The sequence below is a fragment of the Chiroxiphia lanceolata genome, chromosome 2 (genome assembly GCF_009829145.1).
Source record: "Chiroxiphia lanceolata isolate bChiLan1 chromosome 2, bChiLan1.pri, whole genome shotgun sequence".
Taxonomy (NCBI): domain Eukaryota; kingdom Metazoa; phylum Chordata; class Aves; order Passeriformes; family Pipridae; genus Chiroxiphia; species Chiroxiphia lanceolata.
The window spans coordinates 49879798-49906509 of record NC_045638.1 but is presented as its reverse complement, the minus strand read 5'-3'; positions in this window follow the sequence as shown (position 1 = coordinate 49906509).

Here is a 26712-nt window from a genome sequence, read left to right as displayed (position 1 = left end):
ACTGCTTTAGTTTAGATCAGGAATGTACTGTTGAAGTGAACTCCCTGGTCATCCTCACCTGCTGTCTTGATTCACACTGTGGTGTGGCCACAGGGAGCCACGTCATTTTCAGAAGGAGTAAACCCTAAGCTGTTCTTCAGGAACCATCTAACATCTTTGGACAGCTGCAGTAGGCCACCCTCAGGATGAGAACAGAACCAGAAAGTCAACTCCAATGCCAAAATGGTCAGTGTGGATGTCATTGCAGGTTGGCCACTTGCAACTGTTTTCCCCATGGGTCTGCTCCTATTGCTCCATCTTCTAATGCAGATATAGTCCCAAAGAACCCAAAAAGACAAAGTACTGTTCTTATAAATGTAAATTAAGATGACTGATTTATAGAGGAATGCAGAAACTTGCAAGTATGATTCTGTGATTCTAGGTTTTCAGCAGACTTGATCAGTGTTTCTCCACAACAGAAATTAGAATGACATGTTGCCCATTTTCACTGTTTTGGCTATGGATTAGGGCAAATTTTAGTTGCTTTCTTCCATTTGACTAGGGGGTTCATTATAAACCCCTAAAGGAGAGAAGATTCAATGCCCACAACAGCAGAATTGTGTATGTCTGCTCTGGTGAACATGCTCTGTATGTCTGAGCTCCTGACAGCTGTAAGTAAATGGGATCATTTAAAAGATCACACGTACTCTGTGCATCTCTGCTCTTTGTCATTCGTATCTCACCATGAACAAAGATAGTTCATGGTGAGATACCATGACACCACCATGGTGAGATACCACCATGGTTGGTGGCACAGTACCACAGACTGACATCTCACAGAAGTAAAAACAAATCAATAATCCTTCTGTAGGAACTAAAGACTACTGCCCACAATAAAATTTACTCCAAGTTTACAGATAGCTTATTAACTACCCAAATCAAGTGCATATTTTAAATAATGCATAGCAATGTGATCAAGATGAGAAGGTTGGTGAAATGATGCCATTTGTTTGCTTCATACAAAAATTGGGTTCCATCAACTTAATGCCTTTTTTCCTCCATCTAAATTTAATATGTTTAATTTTAGAGTGAGTTTTGATCAATGTGTCCAAATGACTTTTAAATGCTTAGATAAGGTTTTATCAGACTTCACTTTTCTCATTGGAGCCTGGGTAATGTGTTCAGTGATATATAAAATCTGTAGCTCATTCCTGCTTTTAAAAGAAAGAAAAAAAATAAGAGAGAATGAATAGAACAAAAAGAAAGGTTTTGTTTAAATTATCTACTCTTTAGAGATTTAAAAAGTGCCCAAAATGAAATACAGCATCAACATTCTTTTCTTATTTCACTTATGACTAGTTTCTAGATTAACCTTCTTACCATCAGTGTAGTGTTTTCTAGTTTATTATGCATTTTTCTTATTGAATAGTCCTTTGTTTCTCAACAGATTTTTTAGGTTTTTAATATTGTTAGTGTTGAGAGATAAACGTTTTGGTACATATTGGAGAATAATAAATTGTGTTGAACATTGATAAACTAACGCAATTACTAGCAAGGTCACCGAGTCAGCTAATTTAGAAATATCAGTACTCAGATTTTGAGTTGTCCCCTGGAGAACTGCAGTCACTTTATTAAAGCAGGAGGGTGAGGAGAAAATGGTACATTAGGATTGATCTTTTGATCTAATTGTGGACCTCTGCCATTCCTTGTTTGACCAAAAGTGCTTACCAAGCAAGAGGAAACACAGTTCAGCTAATTGAGGAACATCCCTTAAAAGCCAATGGGATTGTGGGAAAAAGAAACAAATTGCAATTTGAACAGTTTTATGGTTTTAGTTATCAATGAAAAGGTGTAAATACTATACAATTAATCTTTTCTTTTCACATGGGAATTTTTGAGGCTTGCAGATATACCACGATCATACTTCCGACACATTCAAGCAACTAAATGTCTTATACTGTTGAAGTCCCAATTAAGCGGTATTGAAAATTAGTAATATTTTTCATGTTGTGACTTATTTTTAAAGAAACAACATAAGACACTACAATAGCACTCAGTCACTAGACAAAAACCTCTACTGTTGGACCAGAAATACCATGGAATTCTCCCATTGCACAAGAAAAGCAGAAAAAGTCCATCTGCTTCAGAGAACTAAACTAAGGCACAAATTCAAACATAAATGCATTTTCCTAAATGAAAGATGCTTTCATTTGCCTTTTTTTTCTGTCTCTCTACCTGATGTGTATCTGTTTATTTTACATACTGAAATCACTGGTTTATACTGTAGTGGTGCATCTTCCCCTCCCCTCAGGCCACACTATGGTCTGAGAAGAGGCCTTAAAACACTCATTTGTGACAAATACAACTTTAAAAGGTATGTATTAATTAGTGGGCTGGCATGGTAGAACTGAGGATAATGATAATGGGAGATGTGCTGCTATCTCTATAGAACTGTTTCAATTTGATTCTAGGTAGTAACAACTGGGAATCATACCCTTCTGAAAGTTGGTTGCCTATCTCTAGTAAACTAAGAAAATTATTTATTAAAGGACACATAGCAACTACACCAAAACAGTATTTTCCTAATAGATTGTGCATAACCATCATAAAAATTTGAAAAAAATTGTTGGTATTGTCTCTCTCTTTGTTTCTTTTATTGTTTTCTTCCCTCTCTCACTCCTCATTCCCTCCCCCTCTCTTCCCCTTACATTTTTCCCTAAGCTGTTTCAGCATAAACAGATGTGGGAACAAAGCACTCAATGCTAAAAACTGCAGGAGGAAAAGATTTCAGATGTATTTCAGTTTGGAGATTTTGGGCTTTATATCTTTTTAATGTTGACATTATTTCATGGACAGTCAGAGACATTGGAACACAGCTGCAGATCTTGACATTCTACATTTAGACACATCTAGCTATCTACAACACATGTACTCAAGGAGAGATGGATATCTGAGCTCTTATTATGGTCAGTTGGGAACAAGTCATAGTCAGAGGACTCTGGAAAGCTATTCAACTGACCATATGTAGCAGATGAGCATAGACTGTTGACTAATCCATTGCCTGTATGTGGATGCCTAGTGTAGTCTGAAAGTAACTAACACCATGTCACATCATTTACCTTAATTCTCAGCCATGCAGTGTATACCTTGACAGCCTGCAGGTTCAATTCTCCTGTCTGTGCTGGAATGGTACGGGGTAACCACTGACACAGTATTTATGAAATACCATGAAAGTATTTAAATATAATTGAATAGAAAAAGAAATAAAATTATATTAAACTCCAAGTAGAATTTCAGGGTTCTGTCATGCACTAAGTACCAAAATCATTTCAGATTTGTTAGATTTTGTTCTTCGTATGAACCCAATGTGAAATGAAATCAGATTTTAAAAGTTTAAATTTCCTGAATATTTTTTTCTTTACTTCCATAATCAATCACTGGCTTCAGTAGAGAAGTGGTGGTCAGTCATAGTTTCTGATCAGAATTCAGTTTTTCATCTTTGACAAACATAACCCTTGGTTTAAAACATCCCTATTTAAAAAACAAGCATTTGTGTCACAGGTCTTGAGAAAATCTCGGTGACTTGGGTGTTATATGACCCTCTCACAGACAGTCCCTCTTAGCCACAGGTTTGTGCAGAGGTGTGAACCATCAGGGTTTAGTATGCATTCTCATGCAAACAGATCTCCCTTCAGCTCGCACTAGAAACACTTTTGTCCTTATGAAATCTACAAAAAATTCCCAATTTACATTTATTAATTAGAAATCTTTATTCTAACAGACTAATTAATGAGAGCCACATTTACATTTTAAATTTAAGTGATTATTTTAGAGGATTTTGTAGACTCCTAATTACAAGGGTTGCTATTCTCATTAGGATTTAAAGTGCTGTCCCAAATGAAAATGGCAATTGATCTACTAAGCCCCGCAGAGTCATCCAGTTTAACTAGTTTTGTGTACTGCCTACTGCAGACACTGTTCTGAGATCCAGCGTATGCCAGAGCCAAATAACTGTGGAAAAATACCTCTTCCTCATAGCATGCAAAATGATTACCCAAACTCCTGCAAAAATGTTGCCCAGGAGGAAATAAAATTTGATGGTCTTGTTGCTCATCTTGATCAGGAATAAAGAGATCACAATAAAAATAGGACTTTTGATGAGAGATCAGACATATGAAAAGTATATCAGGCTATTCAGAGACTTCTACAGAAATTATGCCTTAAGTAAGCAAGCTGCCAACAGGAGCACAGCAAATACTGATAGTTCTTCTTACGTAAAGAATTGGAAAAAGCAGGTCACAAAATAGGGAAAAATTATACAGAAGGATTAAAGTTCATTGGAAAGCTTTTGGCCTCACACTATTCTTCAGGTGCCTATTCTTGAAATGGAATTTAGTTATTCTGTTGGCATAAATATAAACAATAGTAATGATTATAACAGTAGTAGTAGTGTACAAATCATCATCATCATTATCTACAAAGGAAGTGAAATGGAATTTAAAATCACTTTTTATAATCTAAGGAATCTGTCACCCATGTACGAGTTGAGGAATGTAAAAATATCATTCATATCTTTTTAAAAGAATGAGTCAAAACTCAGCAAGAAAAGTTTTGCAGAGGGAGTATGTACTTTTCCTGTTATCCAACAGTTTGACTGAGGGATCTGAAAAAATAAGAATGAACCTGTCAGACTAATTCTTGGGGTGCCTGTGCAGAAGGTTGGGTGCCTCAGCTCCTTCCTGGTGAATGACTAATTAGCAATCAGAACAGAACTGCCTCTGAAGGAGAGACTCTGTTCCCTCTATCACAGTATTACAACTTGGCTAATGAGGCCAGGTCACCAGGAACCTGTTGGGAATCTCATCTCCTGCTGGCAGTACTGTTTCTGTCCAAGAAGCATTTGAGAGTGAAGATTTTCCTTAAAATTACCTAATCCCTTTATTTAGAGATGCATGGACTATTTCAGTTTGAGGAAAACAACACAGCAAAGGGCCACAAAAAATGCAGTATATATAAACTTGATACAATACAGAACCAAAATTATATTTTAAATTCCCCATTTTTTTCTGTCCAACTCAAGAAACAAAGTTTCATACAGCTCTAACAGCACTGCGACTGCTCCAGATACTGTGCTTTCCTGCAGCCTTCTGCCTGCTGCTGTGCCTTTGAACACTTTGGTTTGTAGCAAGGAGAGACATTCATAAAATAAAGCTGAAAATGCAGAAATATCTTACTTTCCTTGAGTCAGAGGGAGAGACAAAGAACAGATGAAGATATTTGACCCTGGATTCAAGGACGTGGGAATGCATAGTCTTTGCTTTCCTAAATCTTCATTGTGTGTCTGCCTGAAAAGGACACAACACTGGCCAGTTGTGGACGTGCTTTCACAGTAGAATTAATTCCAGTCTACCTTTCTCTTGGTGTCCATTCACAATTAACTTGTACAATTTGGCTATCAACTAATATTGCAACTGAACTCACATGGTTCTGGCCAGCTGAGGTGGAGTTTGAAATGTAGCTATAGCTAGAGGCTCTCCTCTTTGAATCCATACGTGTGAGGGAGCAGATTTCACTGTCCAGAATGGCTCCTTTTGTTCCACGTTGGCTGGAGCTTTGTACATAGCATTGCATTGGAGATGAATTTTTACATAGGACCTATGTGTGTGGAGAACACAAAAGACATCTTGTGTACATAGTATGTCATTGAACATTTATATTTAGGCAACCAAAACACATTTTTATAGTCATAAATCCCTGTCATGATCAGGACTTTATTTGTATTGTGCATAAAGACACACTGTGAATGTGTTGCAAAGGTGCAGTAGCAAAAACAAACAAAAAACCCCAACAACACCACAATATTATTATTTGAAATACTGTCCAAAGATGCAGAATAGAAGTTCTAATAACCTCAAACACCATCAGCATTCACATCCAGAAAAATATTAGAGAGAAAGCGGAGGAAAAATACCCAACCCAAAACATAACCATTAAACCATTCCTTCAAAACATTAATTTGTAACAAGAAACTAATTATCAGCATCCATGCTAGATATTTTGTCTTCATTCTGAGTTTTATTTATTGTTTAATGAAGTCGGATTTCTGTTTTCTTTCATCGGGCAAATGATGAGATACAGCAAATGACACCAGAAAATTACAAAATAATCCCTGCAAGTTATACAAGGAGACAGAGAATCCATTCTGCATGATCTGAAAGTAAAAAGTTATAATAATAGCAGGTTTGGTGGAGGTTATGTTTTACAGCTCTTTAGGTCAGATAATAATGTGCTATGTTATTAAGCTGCAGTATCACCTTCCTGACTATTGTAATTGATGGTTCATGATATGGATATACTATAAAGCAAGTAGTATATTTTGCAATCCTCATCTATAAAATTGAGATGTGTTTTCCGTAAGCTCTGCATTTCTCTTTGCTCTTCCTTAGGCTATTTCTTTGCCCTTCCGAGTCATAAATAATAAACACAAGCACCTTTATTTGACAGTTCAAAGTAATCTAGCAAATTACACACATATGCATGCATATACATCAACAGATACACACATAATAGCATGCACATATATGATGTTACTTACAAATAGCATTCAAAATAATTATATATATGTACACTCTACCATGTCTGTATATTCAAAGAGAATAAGAAAGTGAAAGAAAGTGAGGAGAATTGTTTAAATTGTTTTGGAAATCTTGACTACTGTGCTGATAAGCTTTGCAAATAAAAGAGGTCCCAGGAACAGAGGGACAGGGACAATCTGCTCTAGCTGCTCACACTGTTTAAGTGTCACCTCCCGGTAATCATCTAGTCTAATTATCTGCCTCCCAGATACATTTTTAACTACTCAAACTACTTCTCTTACAACCACAATTTGGGAAATAGTTTATCTAGAAATCAAGACACACAAAAAATTCTGGTTTATGTCCCAAGGGGCATCATGTGAAGCTGAGGGAAAACACAAGAAGATATAATGTGGACATGGCCAGTCTGCTCTAGAAGGTGCTATCTCTGAGCCCTATTAGCGACATTCAGTTCTGACATCTGACTCTCAGCACTGAGTGATACCCAGTGATACACTTTGCTCTAGGGCCACAAGGTGGTCCTCTTTTTTTTTTTTTTTAGCAGCACAGACAAAGTACAGAAAGAGCTTTATCTATTCATGACACTGCACAAGCAGTATACTCAGCGAAAATGTAATAGATTTGACATATTCAGATCTGACTTTCTGTAAATTTGTTGTGTATGCATAAGAACCATTTTTGCTAGCTTCCACCTCCCTGAGGAGACAGGCATCGCAAAAGTATGTCTACCACAAGTGTGGGAAGAGGTGAGTGCCATACATTTTCACACAAGGCCACAGGATTTCACCCTAGATGGACCATACAGCTTTAGGAGTGGATACATGTTTTGGATCCTTTTCGTATCTTAGCTCTGGATACATCTTTTGCAATGGCTCTATCTATGACCTGTTTGACCTCAGAAATACAGAATAAGTGGAGAGTTTCTGTGGTGGATTTCAGTAACAGATGGCTTGATGTATTACTTAGTTTGGTACCTTAGGCCGAATCTGCATTATGAGCCCTTTAGCAGCGTGCAATACCAGGATACCTGGGCTGTGAATATTATTTATGCTAGTGAAACCAGCTTAACAGCACTTTACAGACTTGCATTAAGTGAAGTACATTAAACTGGAATAAGTGTGATTGTGCTCCTACTACTATTTTAGAGGTCTTTGCAGCAGAGCTGTGCCAGTCATAGAGCACAATACCCCAAGGCTGCATCATTCATGTGTTCTGGAAAGATATTCCTCCACTTCTTCAAGAGTAACGAATTTTCCACTTCTCAGCCATTCCTTGGTTTACCAGTTAAAGACTATTGTGAGTGTATTAGGAAGGGAAGGTTAAAAAGAAAAACACCTGTTTTTTCAAGTAAAGTTGGAACTTCAACCTATAGACTATCCTGATCAACATACCTGAATTATTTTCTTAAGTATTTTGAAGGTATTTCTCAACTCACAGGATCTCAAGCTAGGATTCTTACCTGGATGGAGAAGCTGGAACTTTCAAATTTTCACAGAGTGTTACTAAAATTCACAAAAGGCCAACACCTCTTCTGTATATTTATGCACAACTTCAAAAAAACTAACCTTTTAATAATGACTGATCTAGATAAATGTTATAGACTGTCATATATTCACAAATATGTGTGTTTACGTATATGTTAAGTATTATTTAGTCAGTGTTAAGTATTACGTTTCTAATGGTATTTATAAGCCAGTTATCAAACATTTAAAAGTAAAAATCCAACTTTCAAAATTATTCACTTTAATAATTAGGGTGACTATAAGAGGCTACAGCAATTGCATAGAACTCTTGCATTTCAAAGAGAAGAAATTATAAGTGACAGTAACCCTTTATCAATTCATTCCAAGTCAGTTAATTAAACCTGGAATTATTTAAATAAGGTGACAGTCAAAGGAAAAGGTCAATGTTCCCAACATTTCAATAGGTCTTCCTCATCTCTGGAGTTTAATTAACTCATTTTGAACAGAATGGTCAAAAGTATGCTAAAACTTGTAATTCCTTCCCTGTTTTTCAAATGCAAAATGCCTATTCTCCTTAGGCCTGCACAGTGGCTTATCAAACCACCAGGAAGTGAAGGAAATTTTGTCCTCCCTCACTAATCCACAGACTTACACACCTGTAATCCAAAATAGCTGAAGTGGTGCCTCACTAGTGCATGGTTAATACATAGCACGGCTAAAGAGACCCCATGGTAGTGGATGTGTCTGCCTGTAAGTCAGGAAAACATTTGCATAGCATTTTAGTCAAGCACTGGGGCTAAAACAGCTGCTGGCCTCTACTGAACTGCTCTCACTACAGCATTCCGGGGTCATGAAGGCCCATCTTCCTTAAAAATAGCTGCTAGAGAAAAATTCATGTCACTGATTATTTCCCTCTCTCTCTCACCTGCCCACACTCCATTTCATCAGGTCTGCTCAAGAATTCAATCTCTCGATGTGTGAAATTGCGCTGGGATACACACATTGAAACATACATGAAGGGGTTGATTCAGACTCTGGAAGTAGCATATTGCAACAGGGCATGGGTCCAGAGAGAGTGGGGGGAAACTCTAGGAGAAAAAGTCTACACAGAAGAATTTTTGGAGGTTGTTAACCAAATTAAGTTTAAAGACAGCTGTGGTTTGCTGTTTCTTTCCACTTAAAAGATCAAATGAATAGAATTGCACTGAAGAAAAGCAAGACTCTTAAGATTAATCACCTTCTTACAAGAACAACCTGAAAGATAAAGATCCTGCAGTGACATAAACACTCCTAGTATATGTCTGTACATGTAACAAACCAATGAGAAATGGTAGGATGAAAATGCTTGTCAATGCACCAGTTACTTCATTGTAACACTTTGTGGTTGTACCTTTTCTCAAGAGTATGCACAACTTAGTGAGCTAAAGGTATAACACCTCACCACGTATTTATACAAGTGAAAGAATGTACATAACCTATGCACCATGGAAAAGTGCAGGTGCCATAATCACTGTGATAATTTGCTACAGTCTCAAAACTGTAGCAAGGGTAAAGTAAGAACATTAAATGTAAAAAAAAGAGTCCCTGAATCCTTCTGTATACTGCTGCTTTCTCCGAGGAAAATCTGTTGGTCTAGAAAAACAGGACTTGGAGAGTTCAGGTAAGACACAAAGGGTATTCAGGAGGACATGATGAAGAATCAGTATTCGAGGTACCTCATTCTCTCATAATTGCTGTGATTTTCAGAGAATATTTTATACCAATATTTTTTCCCAATTTCCATTACAAGGACAATTAATAACAACAGATCTTAAGCATTTAATATAAAATTGAAAGGAGCTGCAAAATTAAAAACCAAAAATCAAAAAAAATCAGACTGACTCTTTTAATCATTCTGTTGTGAAATACAGTGCAAAATTGTACAATTGTAGTGACCACAGAATTTGGAGTAATTTTTTTAACTGAAAAGCAAATTTATAGATGGGAGGCTTATTTAATTATATTTGTGTAGCTTTGCATAAAATCCTCTTCCTGTTGTACCCTGGGATCCAATAGCATCATGAGAGGTAACCACGATATGGAACACTCTCTCTTTTGGTTTAAGGAAATATATCCTCTGTTCTGAGAAAAATTTTGTGTGGTGAAAGCTGATTCTGCTGTATAAAGGGTTTATATGTTTGAAAAAGTGACCTTGAGCCCTTTCTTTGCTTTCGTCTGATAACTTACACTTTACTTTTGCTTTGAATTTTTATGCTTTTTTCTTTGTTTTCTCTTTAAAACATGCTCTTACTCTTTTATTACTCTTTCAATTAACCCAGGCACAGAGCTTGTCTTCAGAAAACTTTGCATTTCCCTGTGTTTCCTGCTCTTTATGTCTTAGCAGACTGTGAGCAGTTTCATTAGTAAGCCAAACCTTATGCCTCACTGCAGTTTACAATAAAAATTGCAGCTGCAGTTTTCTATAGCCTCTCAGAAAAATGCAGCCACATGTATGAAGCAATGAAGCACTATCTGCCAGAGAGTACTTTAAGTGAAAAAATAGAAGCTAAAAATAAGGCTGGTGGAAATAAACCACTTTTAATTTCTAGAAACACGGAAGAAATTACTCAGTTGCTTATTCATTGCCATTTTCATATTGTGACCCGTACAACACTTAACCATGACCTGAGGGAAACAAAACCAGTTGGCTGATTCTTTTTCATCACAGAGTTAAACAACAAAAACTGTTTATGATTTCTAGTAAACGTGTTAAAATTCGTTATGTCCTTCTGTGTTCACTGTTGTTGCAAATGTAATTTGAAAAACCAAATTGCCTTCAGAGGATATATGAAGAAAAATATAAATAAACTTCTCAGTTTATTATCTCTTACCTTGTCTTATCTGGAAAATTTCAAAAACCTTGGTAACTACTAAACACCCAATCCAGAATTATGATCAGAGTGATCTGGACACACACACTGGTAAGACACTGTGCCATCCTGGTGATAAGGACAATGTAAACGATTACATGGAAAGCATGAACAGTTGTAAGATTTAAGAGCACCTGATACACTTTCAGCTTATTTGGGAATCAAGCAGCATTCAAATTTCCTACATTGCGCAGGACCAGCAGAAATGAAATATTAGAAGCACAGTTCTACAAAATGTATTCACTAACGAAATCCTAATCACCATAAATTCCTATACAGAGAATATAAACTCATGCTGTAATGTGTCAAGTTTACTTATAGAAATGTTATAGTAGTACAGATACCAAAGGGCTAAAGGGCGTGAGAAACAGAGGTGTCCTTGTAGACTGACAATATGTGCCCACAGAAAAAGCACAGCTCAGTGAAGAGCTCTGAGCAAACAGACTCTCAGCTGGTAACTTGGCTATTGCATGCTAATTCATCTGTCCCCAACAGCCCAAAGAGAGCTGAAACAGGAAAACTGAAAACTTTACTCTTTATTCCTTTTCTTAAAAAAACCAGAGCCCATGACTTCACATTGATCTAGTTATGCTACAGAAAACAAAGTTAACAATCATGGCTTTATCCTAGCTTTTCTCTGCCCATAAGAGTGCCAAGAACCCAGGTGTGCATTACATAGCCTTGGTTAAGACACTTATTAATGTGGGTTAGAGATAAGTTTGGGAACACATCTGAGTCTGGATCCAAGCTCAAAATATAAATTTTTGGCCTCATTGTCTGCTTCTCCTCAAAACAACTTTCTGCTGTATTTTCTAGTAAATGGGGATTACACTGTGAAAATACAGATATGAGAAAAGACAGCATGGGAGAAATGTAACATTTACTGTATACCAGCTACCTTCCTTCAAATCCAAAAGCCTCATAAAAAGAAAAGAGAGTTTCTCCTGCTAGGTTTTGTATGAGCTGGCATGTCCTTGTCTTACTGTGTATTTTATCTCATAGGAGACAACGCTTAGATCTGAGCAGAAATAAAAAGCCTGGATAGAGCTGAGCTCTGGGTTACTTTGATATGTATTATTCTAGTTTAATACACTTATATTTGCAAGTAACAGAAAAAAAAACTAGTTGCAACAATAATCTGTATGCAATCATTTGATCATTTCCTTCATGTTACTCTTCTTTCCACCCATTGTTTGAGAAGGACTTAAAATTGCTAAACCAGAATCAATTGTTTTAAGAAAAAATATTAGATTTACATTAGGGAAGAATTTCTTCAAATCATTTATTACATTGAAAATGCAAGGTCTACCATTTCATAAAGGTTAAAAGGTAAACAGATTAAATGTTCAAATTCTATTACATTTGTTGTATTTTTTCATTTGTATAAAATTAATGGTAAACTAGATCCTCCTGAGACTCTTGCAAGAGTTGTCTCTGAGTACTTCTGCTGAAATCAATCTAAAAATATTTAGCATTGTATAAATCCTTTAATAGGAGCATGCATCTTTGTTAGATCTTGCCAATATGAAAGAGATTTATAAAAATCTAATGTGTTTGGTATAGCATATTCCTCCCATTATTATGATCATTATTAAATTATGTGCAGCTCAGAAAATTAATCTATTCAACAAATGAGATAGTTTTTAGCAAATTTCTCTGATTGCAGGTAGATTTCTACAGATGCATTAAAAATATCAGTGTTTAGAAGGCTGTGCATTTGTTCGTGTGTGTTTATATTTATATTTAAATGTATATAAATATATTTAAAAACTGAAACTAAATTGCTGCCTTCCCCTCAAAAAAGCTCTCTTTTTAGATATTTCAGAAATGGTTGCTTTAACACATTTCCAATGCATTTTCATTAATATTTTATTCCACCATCTTATGAACCCACTTCAAGTCACAAACAATAACAAGCACAGTTAGAATGCCTACAAATGTAGCCTCTTTTCAGTGACTTCCAAATACATGGGGATTTAGTTCAATAAGGCAATGCACCTGAATGACAAAGGAACTCAAGTGAACCAAACTGAAAAGCACAACAGCTGTAGGCTTCTGAGCAGACAACGTGCCTATGTATTCTGGCACCAGGCTGTACTAAACCAAAAGCAACACTTTGCATTCAACTTTTCTTTTGCAAAAGTAGGACGCTGAACTTTTCTTGATTGCATATTTTATTTGAGATTTAACAAGGATTAGTTCTAACTGGCCTAACTGTCTCTCTGACTCATTTTCACTCCTTACTATTTTATGGTGCATGCACCTTTTCATCTCTTGCAACTTTTTCTCCTACCAGTGCTACTCCCCAGCTAATTTGGACTCCACATATGAGGATATTTCCAGGTCTTATTCAGGAATGTCAGGTATCTTTGGCTTCTAACAGAATATCCTATCATTTTTCAAAGAGATAGTTTTTACTACAACACATTACATACTTGACTTTGGCTCGTGAATTGGTGAAAAGGGCATCAAGCACCCTGAGTTGCAATAAAAGAAAACTTAGGGATTCTTTTGCAAACAAGTAGTCTTTTAATTTTGGTCTATAGTTTTAGTCAAAGTTGTGTGATGCTTATCAGATTTAAGACAGTCATAAAAAAGAAACAGGATAACATGAAAAAAACCGTATCAGATGATTTTCCACACTCTTCTTGCTGTTTGTTGTGTTATCTAGTATCACACTAAATAACAATATAATGTAGGATGTGACAGTGAGACAAGTGAAATTCTAAAAGATGAATCAGTTCAGACGAGAGTTATAGACCACTCCCCAGTTGATAATCTCTTTATTCCCTTTGCTGATAGAGCTATTACTTAGACTGGTAAGTCCTTACATTACTATTGATACATTGCACCTACATGCCTATAGCAATCAATGTTTTCTAGCCAAACCAGATAAAGGAATAAACTGTCAGGACAACCAGTGTTGAGTAGTAAAGATTTAGTATTAGGAATAATTTTGCTTATATATAGTTCATCACATGGACTTTTTCAGTACTTCCAGTAACAATTTGTTTTTATGTGTGAAAATATATAATTTTGTTACAACAAATATTTTCCCCAACATTTAGAGAAGTCTCCCCTCTCACCAATTGCTCAACACATTTCCCCCTGAATTATTTTTAATTGAAATATGGCTCTTTACAGCTACATATATTAATAAAACCATAACCGGTCTAAAAAGATTCTAATCAGTTGCCTGCTTTTAAATCTCACTGTAAATTAGTCTGCATTAGAAACCTAACTGTAAAAATAACAAAGCATCTCTGCACCTCGTGGTGTATATGAAAGGTAGAAGGTTATTTTCATTTCTTTATTCCATTGTGCTTACCTTTATCCTGTTTAGAACTGCATGGTAACGAAAATGCCATAGGTGGATGTTGTTGCTGTTTGCTATAAGCTAGAAACACTTTTCCAGGAATGCTGGTGCTCTTGAGTTTTACAGCTATTGTACCCACAATTGCAAGGTGACATGAGGATTGGAAAGATTTGTAGGAAGGAAGTAACTGCAGCCTGTGGAGAGCCCAAGATGGAATAGAAGTGTTGGAAGGAAGAATTGGTAGAGAGAAGCTACTATATACTTACCACAACCTCTTTGCACTTCCCAGGCTGCTAGACCATGCATGGAGGTGGTCAGAAGAGTCAGGAGTGAAGGAGTGAAGTTGAGTCTGGGAAAGGGGAAGGGTGGGTGTTTTAGTATTTGTCTCATTTCCCACTACTCGAGCACTTTATTTTGCAATACCTAATTATCGCCTGGTTGAGTCTCTTTTGCCCACAACAGTACCCGGGAAGCAATCTCCCATTTTTCAACTCAACCCACAAGGTTTCTCATCCTCTGTCCCACAAAAGAGGCAGAGTGAGAAAGCAGCTGGGTGGCTCTTACCCAAGGTTAACTCGCAACAATCATCTCTAAAAATAAAGGCAGGTGGTTTCTGTAGAGCAAATGGGATGCTAAGAAGGAAGAAAAGAGCCATCTCTTTTGTTCACAGGTGGTATTGAGCACTGAAGTCTTTCAGACCTGATGGAGAGCTTCTGTGATGAAGTTTGTAATTTTGTTCCTGCTGCTGCAGACAAAACAGTAGTATTTGAGTTATTTTGACTGTTATCTCAGTTTACCTTTTCCAATTTGCCACAGCATAAACAAACTCTAAGGCAAAGTATATTTCAAAGTGTACGTGCATAACTATGTAAGTGTATATCAATGTATATTAGCAAGTACATATATATATGTATGTATATATATATATGTATGCCAAGAGGATATTTTTCTTTCTTTAGCAATGTTAAAACTTAAGTTTACACAGATAGCCATGAATCCTTGTGTATTAATGTGTCTCTGGACACACTGCCTAGAATGGGGTTCAGAGCAGCAGGGCTCATGATGACTGGTATGCCAAGGGAAGCCAATTTGACACCAGAGAAAAATATTACATTTCAAAATCTGCGTAGGTGATAGCTATGTTGCAGATTTGGTGAGGGTTTTTTGGTTGTGAAGCTGAGCTCCAAACTCCAATATCCTCCACACTGACAACTAGATAGTCTTTTCTTGTAACAGCCCAAAGTTTAAGCAGCCACGCAGAGCAGGGTGACCAAAGTCCTTCCACTTCTGAGGTCTTTAGTCCCATAAATCACCGCACTTCCAGAAATATACTCTAGTCACAAGCCTAGAGAGGAGGAGAAGAGAAGGTAAAATGCAGTTGTTTTTCAGGAATGTAATATTCATAGACCCAGAATGGAAGTGAGCAAGAAACTACGATGCAATACTTTTTGATTACAGCACCAATTGTTTGAGAATCTATGAAGGAGTGCAAACCTAAAAGAGAATGAAGATGCTTCATTTGTAAGAAATAGGGAAACACCAATGCTTTTTTTCTATAATATTGCACAGCAACTTGAAAAGTGAACATCAATGAAATTAAAAGGTCACCAAACTCTTGGCAATTGTTTTACTTCAGGTTCCAGCCAGTTCCAAGGTACTCTACACGAGTCACTTCAATTTTCCAGATCTTTTTTCTTGGTATGAAGATCAAGAATGGTTATTCTTTTACTTAATTAGAAATACAGTTTGCATTACTAAAGTAGAAGTTGGTATGGCAGAGCAGTACTGAGAAGCTCCAGACTTATCCCCAGACTGAGGAATTCATTAAAGAGGGTATCTACTAATTTCTTCAAGAGTCACCTACTTCCCTCTAATCAAAGGCTTAACAAATGCAGTCTAGTATTTAGAAATAAAGATGGAAAAGGTAGATAGCAGATATACTGTCTTATGGCCAAGGTAATTAACTTTTACTTTCCACAACCTAGCAGGTGCAGTCTGAAAGAGTCTGGGGATCTAACCTGAAGTCAGCAGTTTTCAATATGGGTAGGAGCTGGACTCAACCAATAGCCTAGAACAAGTTAAAAGGAAACTCCATCAGTCTGTTTATGCACTTCAAAGTTAGGACACATTTATTTCTTGATTTATGTAAAATGAGACAAGGCAATGTGAGAGACTTTGGGAGGGGATCTAATGAGAAAAACCTTTCCAGTCTGTAGGACTGCAAATAAATAGCAATAAAAAGCACCAACTTTATGAATTGAAAATTTTTTGAAGGTAGGAGGGATTTGCATTCATGCTGACAGCTTCTGTATCAAGTTTAGCCCAGTGGGAATTGAAACCGCTGAGATATTAAACCTTGAAAAGAGGGATTTATAATGGAAAGGCTGACAGAACTTTAATTATAGCCAGTAGCACTTTAAGCATACTTAAATGTACTATGTTTTTATAAGGACATTATAAAAACCAAAGGGATAGAGGTCACAGATTAGATTGTGCTGGAGTAACCACTGGAACATCTAAGCCTCTAGGCCACTTTTGGCTCATGTTGACTGACTGAGAGATAAAAAGTCAAGTACCTAAGAACCTAGGCGATATTAAACAACAAGATCTCTTGTTTTTAAAATTATTTCACTAACAATATTCACATATATTTTTTTTCCTCGGAAATGTATAATTGATAGTCTTTTGCCTTATACAAATAGATAAAAAAAATCAAAATAAGGATAAAGAATCCTTTCCTTATACAGACAGTTTTATGCCCAACCTGCCTACTACATTATAACAATAGAAGGAATATACGATGTCACTAAGAATTTGCTATACTGTGCCTTTGTGATTTGTTCATTCTTATAGCTCACATATTTTGAGGATCTCAGTGTTAAATAACATACTTTATTAAAAACCCCCCCACATATAAATATCTGATTTTTAAAGCAAAAATCCAACACTAGAGAAATGAGTGAGACTGACATGCTGGCAAATGAACTTGACTGGTTTTGTACAGAGCAACATTGTGGCAAACATCTCAATCATGGCAGTGAGTTTAGGACATAGACTTAAAATTTGAAGCCAGCAAATTTTTCTCCTGAAGAAATCACAGTGATCAAAGTCTCATTGGAAATTATTAGTTTCAAATATCAAATAGACTGATCATGGTTGTGAAGGAACTAAAGGACTGTAAAAATTAGTTTGAATTAATCAGTATATGTCAACAGTTCCAAATTCCCCAAGTAAGCATCAACAAGAGGTCTTATAATTACACATTTATATTATGTAAGTTTAAAATAATGTAAAGCAAGCAGTGAGTGTTGATAGGTTCAGCTCCTCCACTTTAGCAAAGAATACCACTGGACAGCTGTCATCTGTGCTCATATAGCCTTTAAGCAATTAGTTTATGGGAAGCTACTGTGAGACAGAAGAATATATGCAGGCTTCACTTCTGGGCTTTCTGAAGTCCAATGGTTAAAGAAATGGCTAACAATAGTATCAAGATTTAACATGCCCATTTTAAGGCAACATAGCTCACTATGAAACACTGGTCAACTCTTTCACAGTCTCAGCTTTGTTTTATGAAAGAGAGGATGTTCAAGCTGTCTGATACTCTAATATCCAGTTATAAATATCTTCAATAAGTCAAAAGGCATATGAGGGAGAATGAGAATATACTACATTTATTTAGAGTCTATAATGACTCTTTATTGAGACACTTTACAGATAAAGCTAACAGAAAAACATAGGCTGAATTTTGTGAAGTATTTCTAGAATTAATTGTTTAAAAAATTTATACAGAAGGAAAACTAGATCTGTTCACAAACATTTGTGAAAGGCACACGAGACAGAGTCCTCTGTAATCCAAAGACCTTACACCAATACATGTAAAACCACCATGTATGTATGTACTTGTTTAGACAAATGCAGATTGAGGATCTCCTGTGATCTAGATAAACAATTTACCACTGTCATGAATAGTGATTGATAGTTAGTAGTGACTTATAGCTCATATCACTAATATTAGCTAGCCTACAAGTGCTTAGCTACCTTGCAGTCTCAAACTCCATCTTGGTACTTTTCCAACCAAAGTCATGTAACAATCACTGTTCCTAAAAATAGTTTTGATTTCAGAAAAAAAATCATATAAAATCCATACTTGTAAATAGAAAATATTCCACGCTAAACAGTTTTATTGTCTCAGCTTCAAAAGGTAGGAATGTTAATTAACAACACCAAGGTAGTCATCATTTCAGTTTGTACTTAGATTGTGTCTAATGTTACTAACTATTTAAAGATGCCAACTAGATAACATAAAAAGCATAGAAATAGAGTCCAGAGGTGAGGGATCTAATCAATGATGCATCAGAGACAAACTTATTTCTTTATTCATTTGCTTATCCATTATTATTACCTTGGGATGGTTAAAAGACTTTATCAACTTTTCCTTATTGTCAGTCAAATTTGAGGTCTTCACAGTTTATTCACTGTTAGAAGCATGGAGAATAGGAAACAGATCTTTGCTTTTGACTGCAATAACATTTCCAATACTTCCTAACCTCTCTCTTTTTCTGAGCACTGTGATTCTGGCTGATACACACTCCTGCTGTCTCTAGACCATACCAGGAAAATGCATGCCTAAATTTATTGCATTTTGGAAAAGGCGTGAGCTGAAACATGTAGGATTTGATCCAGGACTGTGTTGCAAGGCTAGGGGAAATGCAAGCATGCTAATCATTTGTGAAAGATTGCAAAGTGGAAGAGGTGGAGTACAGTCAAGGACCAGCTCTATCAGTGGGACAAGAGATCAGTAGGAGCATACCACGCACAAAAAGCTTCAAAGGAAAATGTAGATGTGTCCTTTCAAGTGTACCTAAAGGAATCACACAGTTTAACCTTCACCGAGAGGTGAAGTCGGCCCTGTCCCTTAGGATAGCAGCCAGTAACTGACCATATCTATATGACCATGATAGTGCAGAGATTTACTCCGTGCTCCACCTGCACTAGTACAGCCAGTTCATGTTCTCCACCCAAACATCCTCTGAAAACAGTAGTGCATTTAAAATAGCAAAAATAGTCTCTCTCTTATCTTTTTTTCCTTTGGAAAATACCCATTGACTCACTTTGCATATATCAAATAACTATGGCACAGTGTTGTACTGATGTAGATACAGGAAAAGCAGCAAGCATAATGTATAGACCATGCAGAGTGATTTATTGAACTGGCTGTTCGTTGAAAAACTAAGCAAAGGGCTAATCTGATTTATGGTTCTAATTTTGTTTGGTCACAGTATTACTTGCCTTTTTTGTAGCATGAAAAGATTACTATGAATGATAAACTTCAAAGAATCATTACCTCTGGCATTTGTAAGTGTGCTCAGATTGAGTACTTAATTACGAAATCTCAACTGCACGTTTTCTACAACTTTTACCTTATTAGGGAAGAGCTGTTATAATATCTGCCCCATAGAAATGAGCACAATATTCTAAAGTAGCAAGCAAAAATGCAAAATCCACTTGTCCTTTAAAAAATAATTAAAATTATTTGTTAAGTACTTTTCAGCCTTGTAAAATATGATGATTCTAGAATACAAACAAATGTGTATTCTGATCACTACAGATATAACTCATTGAGAGCTCACTTAAATGAAGTAAAAATTAATTTATTTTTCTGCAAAATTCAATTATATCTATGGACGCCATTAAATATTTTTTAAGATTTTCTCGTTTCAAAACATTTATAGTACCGGTACTCTGACAGAGGGACTGAGAGAAAAAACACAATACTATTCCAAACATAGATATTGGAATTAGATTATATGAGTCACTGAACTTGCAAGGAAGAAGCAAGGGTTTTCATATTTCAACTGGTAGTCATTTTGTATTTAAAATATATTGGGTATATCTATGTTTGCATGTGTAATTCTCAGTAAATAGGATTAGACCTGCTATACTTAGCTTCCTGCAGCAAATAGTTCCTAAGAAAACTTCTCTCTCTAAGTAACTCATTATTGCAGAATAAAAATCAACTTAATTTTTCATTTCTTTTAAATTTTCATAATTTCGTACCACAATAAACAGCATTACCTGCTATGAGATTAATATTTTTCACCCACAGATTTAAAATACCTGTGTTTGCAATGAGCAATCAAACACTGTAGGGCTACTCTACTGCATCTGAAACTGTATTTATACATAGAGCAGATAGAGCAAGTGGATCAAGGTTTTGTCCTCTGCCATAATTGATCTTACACCTATTAAAAGATTCCACCTTCTTCCAGTGGACTTAGAGCTAGGCACAAAGTGATCTTCATAGAAACCTCGTGTTCCTGCCCACAGACCTCTGTGGAGGTCTGTCTGTCTTAAACCAATGGGATATTTCACTAATTTATATCCTTATAAATTGCTCTACATATAACAATAAATGCCACTATTAAAAAATTGTGCCATATGCAAGATATGAGGAGCGCTGTCAGCTATCAAGGATCCATATCCTGATGGAAGAAGTAGTTTCAGACTCCTTTGCAAGTTCAGCCTTGCCTACAGGAAAACATTTTGCTTGCTTTTTCCTTGTACCAGCTTTGCATAATTGGCTAGAGAGAAGATCAGGGCCCAAAAAGTTCCTGTCGCTCCCCCTAGAAAGTGGAGGACCTGAAATTCAAGAAGAAGGAGAGGCAGTATGTGTGTTAAAAGCAGATGAGAGGATAAGGGGAAGGGCAGATAAGGGAGGAAGCTGAAGGATCAAATATCAAGCTAATATGCTAGTCACCACTGCTGAGAAATCAGCTTTGGCATTTTCTCACTTGCTTTTGAAAAGCTTGTAAAATGTGGCATCATACAGTGACCAATTTTAGGTCATGACTGAACAAGCAGCTGAACAACGACTGCTTCGTAGTCAATAACTCATGGCAAGTGGGGAAGAAGAGCAAGTAGATTGGCTCTGGAAACCCTATGCCTACCAGAGAAATCAGGAAGCAAAACTGCACCTTCAGTGATTTCCTGGTGAGAGGCTGAGATTTTTAGGAAATGTATTGACTGAGAACAAGAATTATCAATCTTATCTGCAAGTCATCACATGGATTACACTGAAAATGAGGGAGAAGCCCTAGTGCTATTTCTAGAGAGAAAAAGAGGTGAAGTTGCCCTCTAGACGTTACATTTCTAGTTCCCCAGGTTGATGCACTTCAAAACAACCTTTAGTAGTTGCTGCACTACAAGGATGGCAGCTTGCCTTCAGATACAGCCTATATGACTTTTGATGCAATATTCTACTTGTTGCTGGTCACCCTGGAGAGAGCTAGTGTGGGAGGCTTACAGGGCCATCTGCTTTTGGAAAGGAATTGGATCTTGCAGACATCATCAAGTCCCCCTCCAACACAGAACTCATCAATGAGTAATCCCATGTCTCAGGAATCACAGAGAGTTCTCCATTCTCAGTGTTGATGGGAAGCAAGCCAGTTTAATATGTTGCAGGCCTACCCCACAGCATTTGTGTTGTTTCAGATGTGTCGATGAGGAACTGACTTATCACAGAACCACAGAATGGTTCAGGTTGAAAGGGAACACAGTGGGTCATCTGGTCCAACCTCCTGTTCAAGCAGAGTCATCCTAGAGCACATTGAACAGGATTGTGTCCAGGTGGTTCTTGAATATCTCCAATGAGGGAAACTCCACAACCTCTCTGGGTAATCTGTTCCGGTATGTAGTCACTCACACAGTAAAGTTCTTCCTTATATTCAAGTGGAACTCCCTGTTCATCAGTTTCTACCCATTGCCTCTAGTCCAATTGTTGCCACCACTGAGAAGGGCCTGGCTCCATCTTCTTGACACCCTCCCTTCAGATATTTATGGACATTGATGAAGTTCTCTCCTAGTCATCTCTTCTCGAGGCTGCACAAGCCCAGTTTCCTCAGCCTTTCCTCACAAGTTAGTTTTAAAGACTAACTACAAGTCTTGCAATAAATAATAAGTGAGTTGTAGGTTTGCATGACCACGCAGCAGATAAATTCAAACACAGCTTTTCATGTGCTATTGATCATTCTTCCTCAGTATTTTGAGGAAGATGAAAGCAGTCTATACAGTGGACTGAAACAGTTGGGCTACTTTTTTTGTTTTCATAGAATCATAGACTCATTAAATTTAGAAAAGACCTTTAAGATCATAGAGTCCAACCATTAATCTAACACTGCCAGGTCCACCGCTGAACCATGTCTCTAAGTGGCACATCCACACACCTTTTGAACAGGTGACTCCACTGCTTCTCTGTGCAGTCTGTTCCAATGCCTGATCACCCTTTCAGTGAAGAATTTCTTCTTAATATCCAATTTGAACATCCTCTGGTGCAATTCGAGGCCATTTCCTCTCACTTGTTACGTGGGAGAAAAGATTGATTCTCACCTCACTACAGCCTCCTTTCAGGTAGTTCTAGAGGTCCCCCCCTGCGCTTCCTTTTCTCCAGGCTAAACAACCTCAGCTGCTCCTCATAGAACTTGTGCTCCATCACAAGACCTGTGATCTGTTTTTACAAGAAAAACCTAGGAAAGATGGTCACAAACTCCATTTTGTTAAAATTTATGGCGTCTGGGCTGCCCTTGGAAAAGATGTCTCCCATTTTAGCCAGCAAGAGAGAAAGCAATGAGTGGGAAGACAAGCAGTGAAAAGACAAAGGTTGAAGGGAATCAAAAAGCCAGAGGAACAGAATGGTATATAGGATCAACAGTGGCAAAGTAGATCGAGGACATCAAGAGAGATGCCAGAATCTTTTCTGAAAAGAGGGTGCACAGAGACTGAAAAGGAAACTGAAGGATGCAGCAAACTTTGCCATTAAAAACCAAACTCCTTATAATTCTTGCTCATACCATCAGCAATCCTCTCCTGATGCTGTATGAACTAACATCCTCCTTTACAACTGCTCATTAAAATGGAAAGTACTTTCTCATTCTTCAAGGCAGGGCACTACAATAAATGATAAGTATCTCAACTGATATTTTACTCATGTGCTGTGAGTCACCTGGGCAAAAAAACCCTTACCTAATAAATTGTGCCTTTTTTCCCCTGAAGAGTAGCCTATTGTTTGACTTGGTAGATTGCTCTCTGGAAACTTGTGAGCAAGTAGGCTATATTCAGAGCCAGTGTCCTTCCTCTTTAGAAGTCCTCTATGGAGCTCAAATGCTAAAGGTTTCTTTAACATGATGTACATTTTCTCATTTTTTAAAATTTAAATACGCAATTTAAAATTCTGTTTTTATGTTCCAATATATATCATAAAATTAATTATTCCACAATCCTTTTTGAATTCTTCTAGTTTGCATATCAAGTGTTTCTCCTATTGAAAAAAAAAATCCTTGAATTTTGTTCCAATAAAAACAAAGGAATCCTTAATATTGACTGCTCATACCTTTGCACATTTCAAAGTTCCACCTTCCTTTGCAGTGCCTGAACAGCCTTCCTTCAGGATTTTGTTTTTTAAAATGTTAATGACTTCCTTCTCCTAGGAAATGACTGTTTCTGGGTGAGTTTGTCAATCAGCATTATATTTGTATAGATACAGTATTAAACATTATACATTTACATGACAAATATAAACCATATCAATCAGTCAGTCTAGAGACTTCTCAGTAATCTATGTCTGTACTTTTCATGGCCCAAGGGAATAATATGAAAAAGATCTGCGAATATTCATTCAAATGCAAATCTGAATTCCATATCACCCTTACTCATGACCCATTTGTTTTTGCTTTCCTTGAACGTTAAAGCACTCAAGCAAATACATGAGAAATTGCATCTGCCAAAAAACTAGGCAGAGTAATGTCTGACCCATTGCCCACAGTCCCGTTTCAAGCAGGAATTTGGCCTAGATGATCTTCCAACCAACATTTTTATGATTTCATGATTCTGTGGTTCAGGAGCTGATTTCCACACAAACGGGCATACAATTTCACATCCACAAAACCCAGCACTGATCTCTGTGTTACATTCTAGTCAATGATCAAAGCCAACAGCAAGGCAACGTGCATAACTAAGCTAGAGTTTCTCAGAACTACACACTCAGTTTGACCACTAGCAAGTCACACTGAGCTGACAAGCTACCCAAATAAGCTGTGCCATCAAAACAATTTTTTTCATTAATTTGTCAACAGACAAAGTTACCATGCTTGAGAGAAGAGCAAAATAAATTCTTGCATCTTAAGAGGGGAATATATTGTTGGGTAGCTATTGATTTTTGTACTAGGTCCATTACTGGGGAAAAAATTGATGAAAGAGTAAGTTTTCGCAGACAACAAAAAAATATGTATTTGATAAAATACAGACAACTCAAGTGTTTTGTTACAAGGACTTTTATTAGAATAGAAGGAGGTTCTTACTAAGCTTTCGCAAAAGTCTGAGACTGAACTTATTTAACATTTTAATGTCTGAGTTAGGCAAGAAATACAGCTGTGTTGAAAAGACATTTGTTGGTGATATGAAGTTGCATTACACATCAATAAAAAGAAATGTTGCAATATTTTATACGAACAGGTAAATTACGCTGGAGATTGTAATAAAGAAAATAGCTTAAAAATTAATTTCACAAAGTGCAAAGTGATGCCCTGAGAGATGAATACCTAGAACTGCTCTAACATCTATAAGTTTGCTAGTTAGAAATGGCAGAAGAGAGAGACCTCTGAGTAGCAGTAGCACACATTGTGACTATGTCACTCTGCTACGTGCAAATATCTAATTAATCTCAGTTTGGGTTTTCTTTTAATGAAGTTTTAGAGCTTCAGTTCACCTGACAAAGTAATGACTGCATGAGATTAGGTAAGCAGCCAAGAGTATAATTTAGAAACAACAGATATTCATAATAATACAGTTTCTTCTGACAATAAGTGTATTTATCATAAACTGCAATATCCCACCATGAAAAATGAATAAAATAAAAATTGAAATTAAATAAATAGATGAATATACACTGTATTGGACATGTTCTAACATAAATCTCTGGTTTAATCTTCCTCAAGAAGTTGATCTCATCTCCCTGAAGAAACAATGTGCCTGATCTATGGACAAAATACAACCAGGAGATGATATTCATATTCTAGGCTAGGGAGTATGTGATGTGCCTAGCTTTCCCTTGCACAGAAAAGTTCTGAAGCTACACAATACTGAGCAGCATACTTTTTCTTAACATGCATTTGGGTCTTGATGGAAATACATCTGTTGGAAAAGACACAGAGAGAAGGACCTCAAGGCAGAAGTTTGATATTATTTGTGAATACTTTCTCCAAAATATTTCACTTTCACACTTTTTCCATCTGGCAATGCATATGCACTACCTTTCCCAAAGATAAGGAAAAGATTGGATGATATGGAGGAGGGAAGTGACAGAAAAAATAACAAAATATATTATCCTTGCTTCCACCTTGTGTTGCTCTATCTGAGGCCATTCCTAAACACAGGCATCTTGCCTCATTTCAGGCCCTTTAGGGTATCTCACCTTGGTGTACAGCTACCAGCCCTGTGCAGGTGTTTTTACACCTTGAGATGTCTCCTACAGTACCACATACCTATGTCTAGACAACCAAACTCTGTTCATATATCTACTTTCAGGCGAACTGAATGGCCCTCTAAGCTCCACTGACTCCACTGACTGTATTGACTCAAGGTGGGATTCAGCATCAGCTATGTGTGATATTTACACCATAATAGCTGATAGGACAGGTGGTGCAGAGGCCAGGTAAGTGCCCAAGACATCAAAAAAATGGCACTGTATTTAGGTCATCTATTTCCATTGACTTTAATGGGATATAAACAACAAGTTTATTTACAGATGTCTATTTTTATATCTGAAGATTGGGTGCCTACGGTCTGGAGATGAACTCCTATATAGTGAGCAGGACTACAGCAACTAAACACAAGCACTTACTATCCTTTCAGGCACTCTGAAGTATCTCACTTAGCCTTCCCCATACCACACAGAGTAGATTTTCTTTAAGATCTAGGTCCAAGGAGTGAGTACAGTGCTGGCATTCCTCCAAATCCGTAGGGAAAGTCAAACTGCAGTATTGTCTGTGTGGTTATGAATCACACCAGAAGTTCTCTGTAAAGTGACACATGCTGTATATGCATCAGCAAGCAGTGAAGCCCAAAAAGAAGAGATAGATAGAGCAAAACAGTGATGAAATCCCAGCATTATTATTAAAGCTTTTTATTTTGGACTAGCTCTAGACCGATCTAGGACCTGCATGTTCACTAGCAACTGGAGCAGAGAAGGTTCATGCCTGGAGTACATCTTTCACATATGTTTCAGTCTGAAAAGAAATCTAATTCATGTGCATTCATTTCTGTCATCACATTTACATTTTTGGTTTGGAAATGAAAGTATGGAAAATGGGAGACAGCAGCAAGCTTTGTTTCGGTAGGATGCTGCTGCTACCAACTAAAATGCTATTGTAGACACTCGTATGATCTAGCTCAAGCTC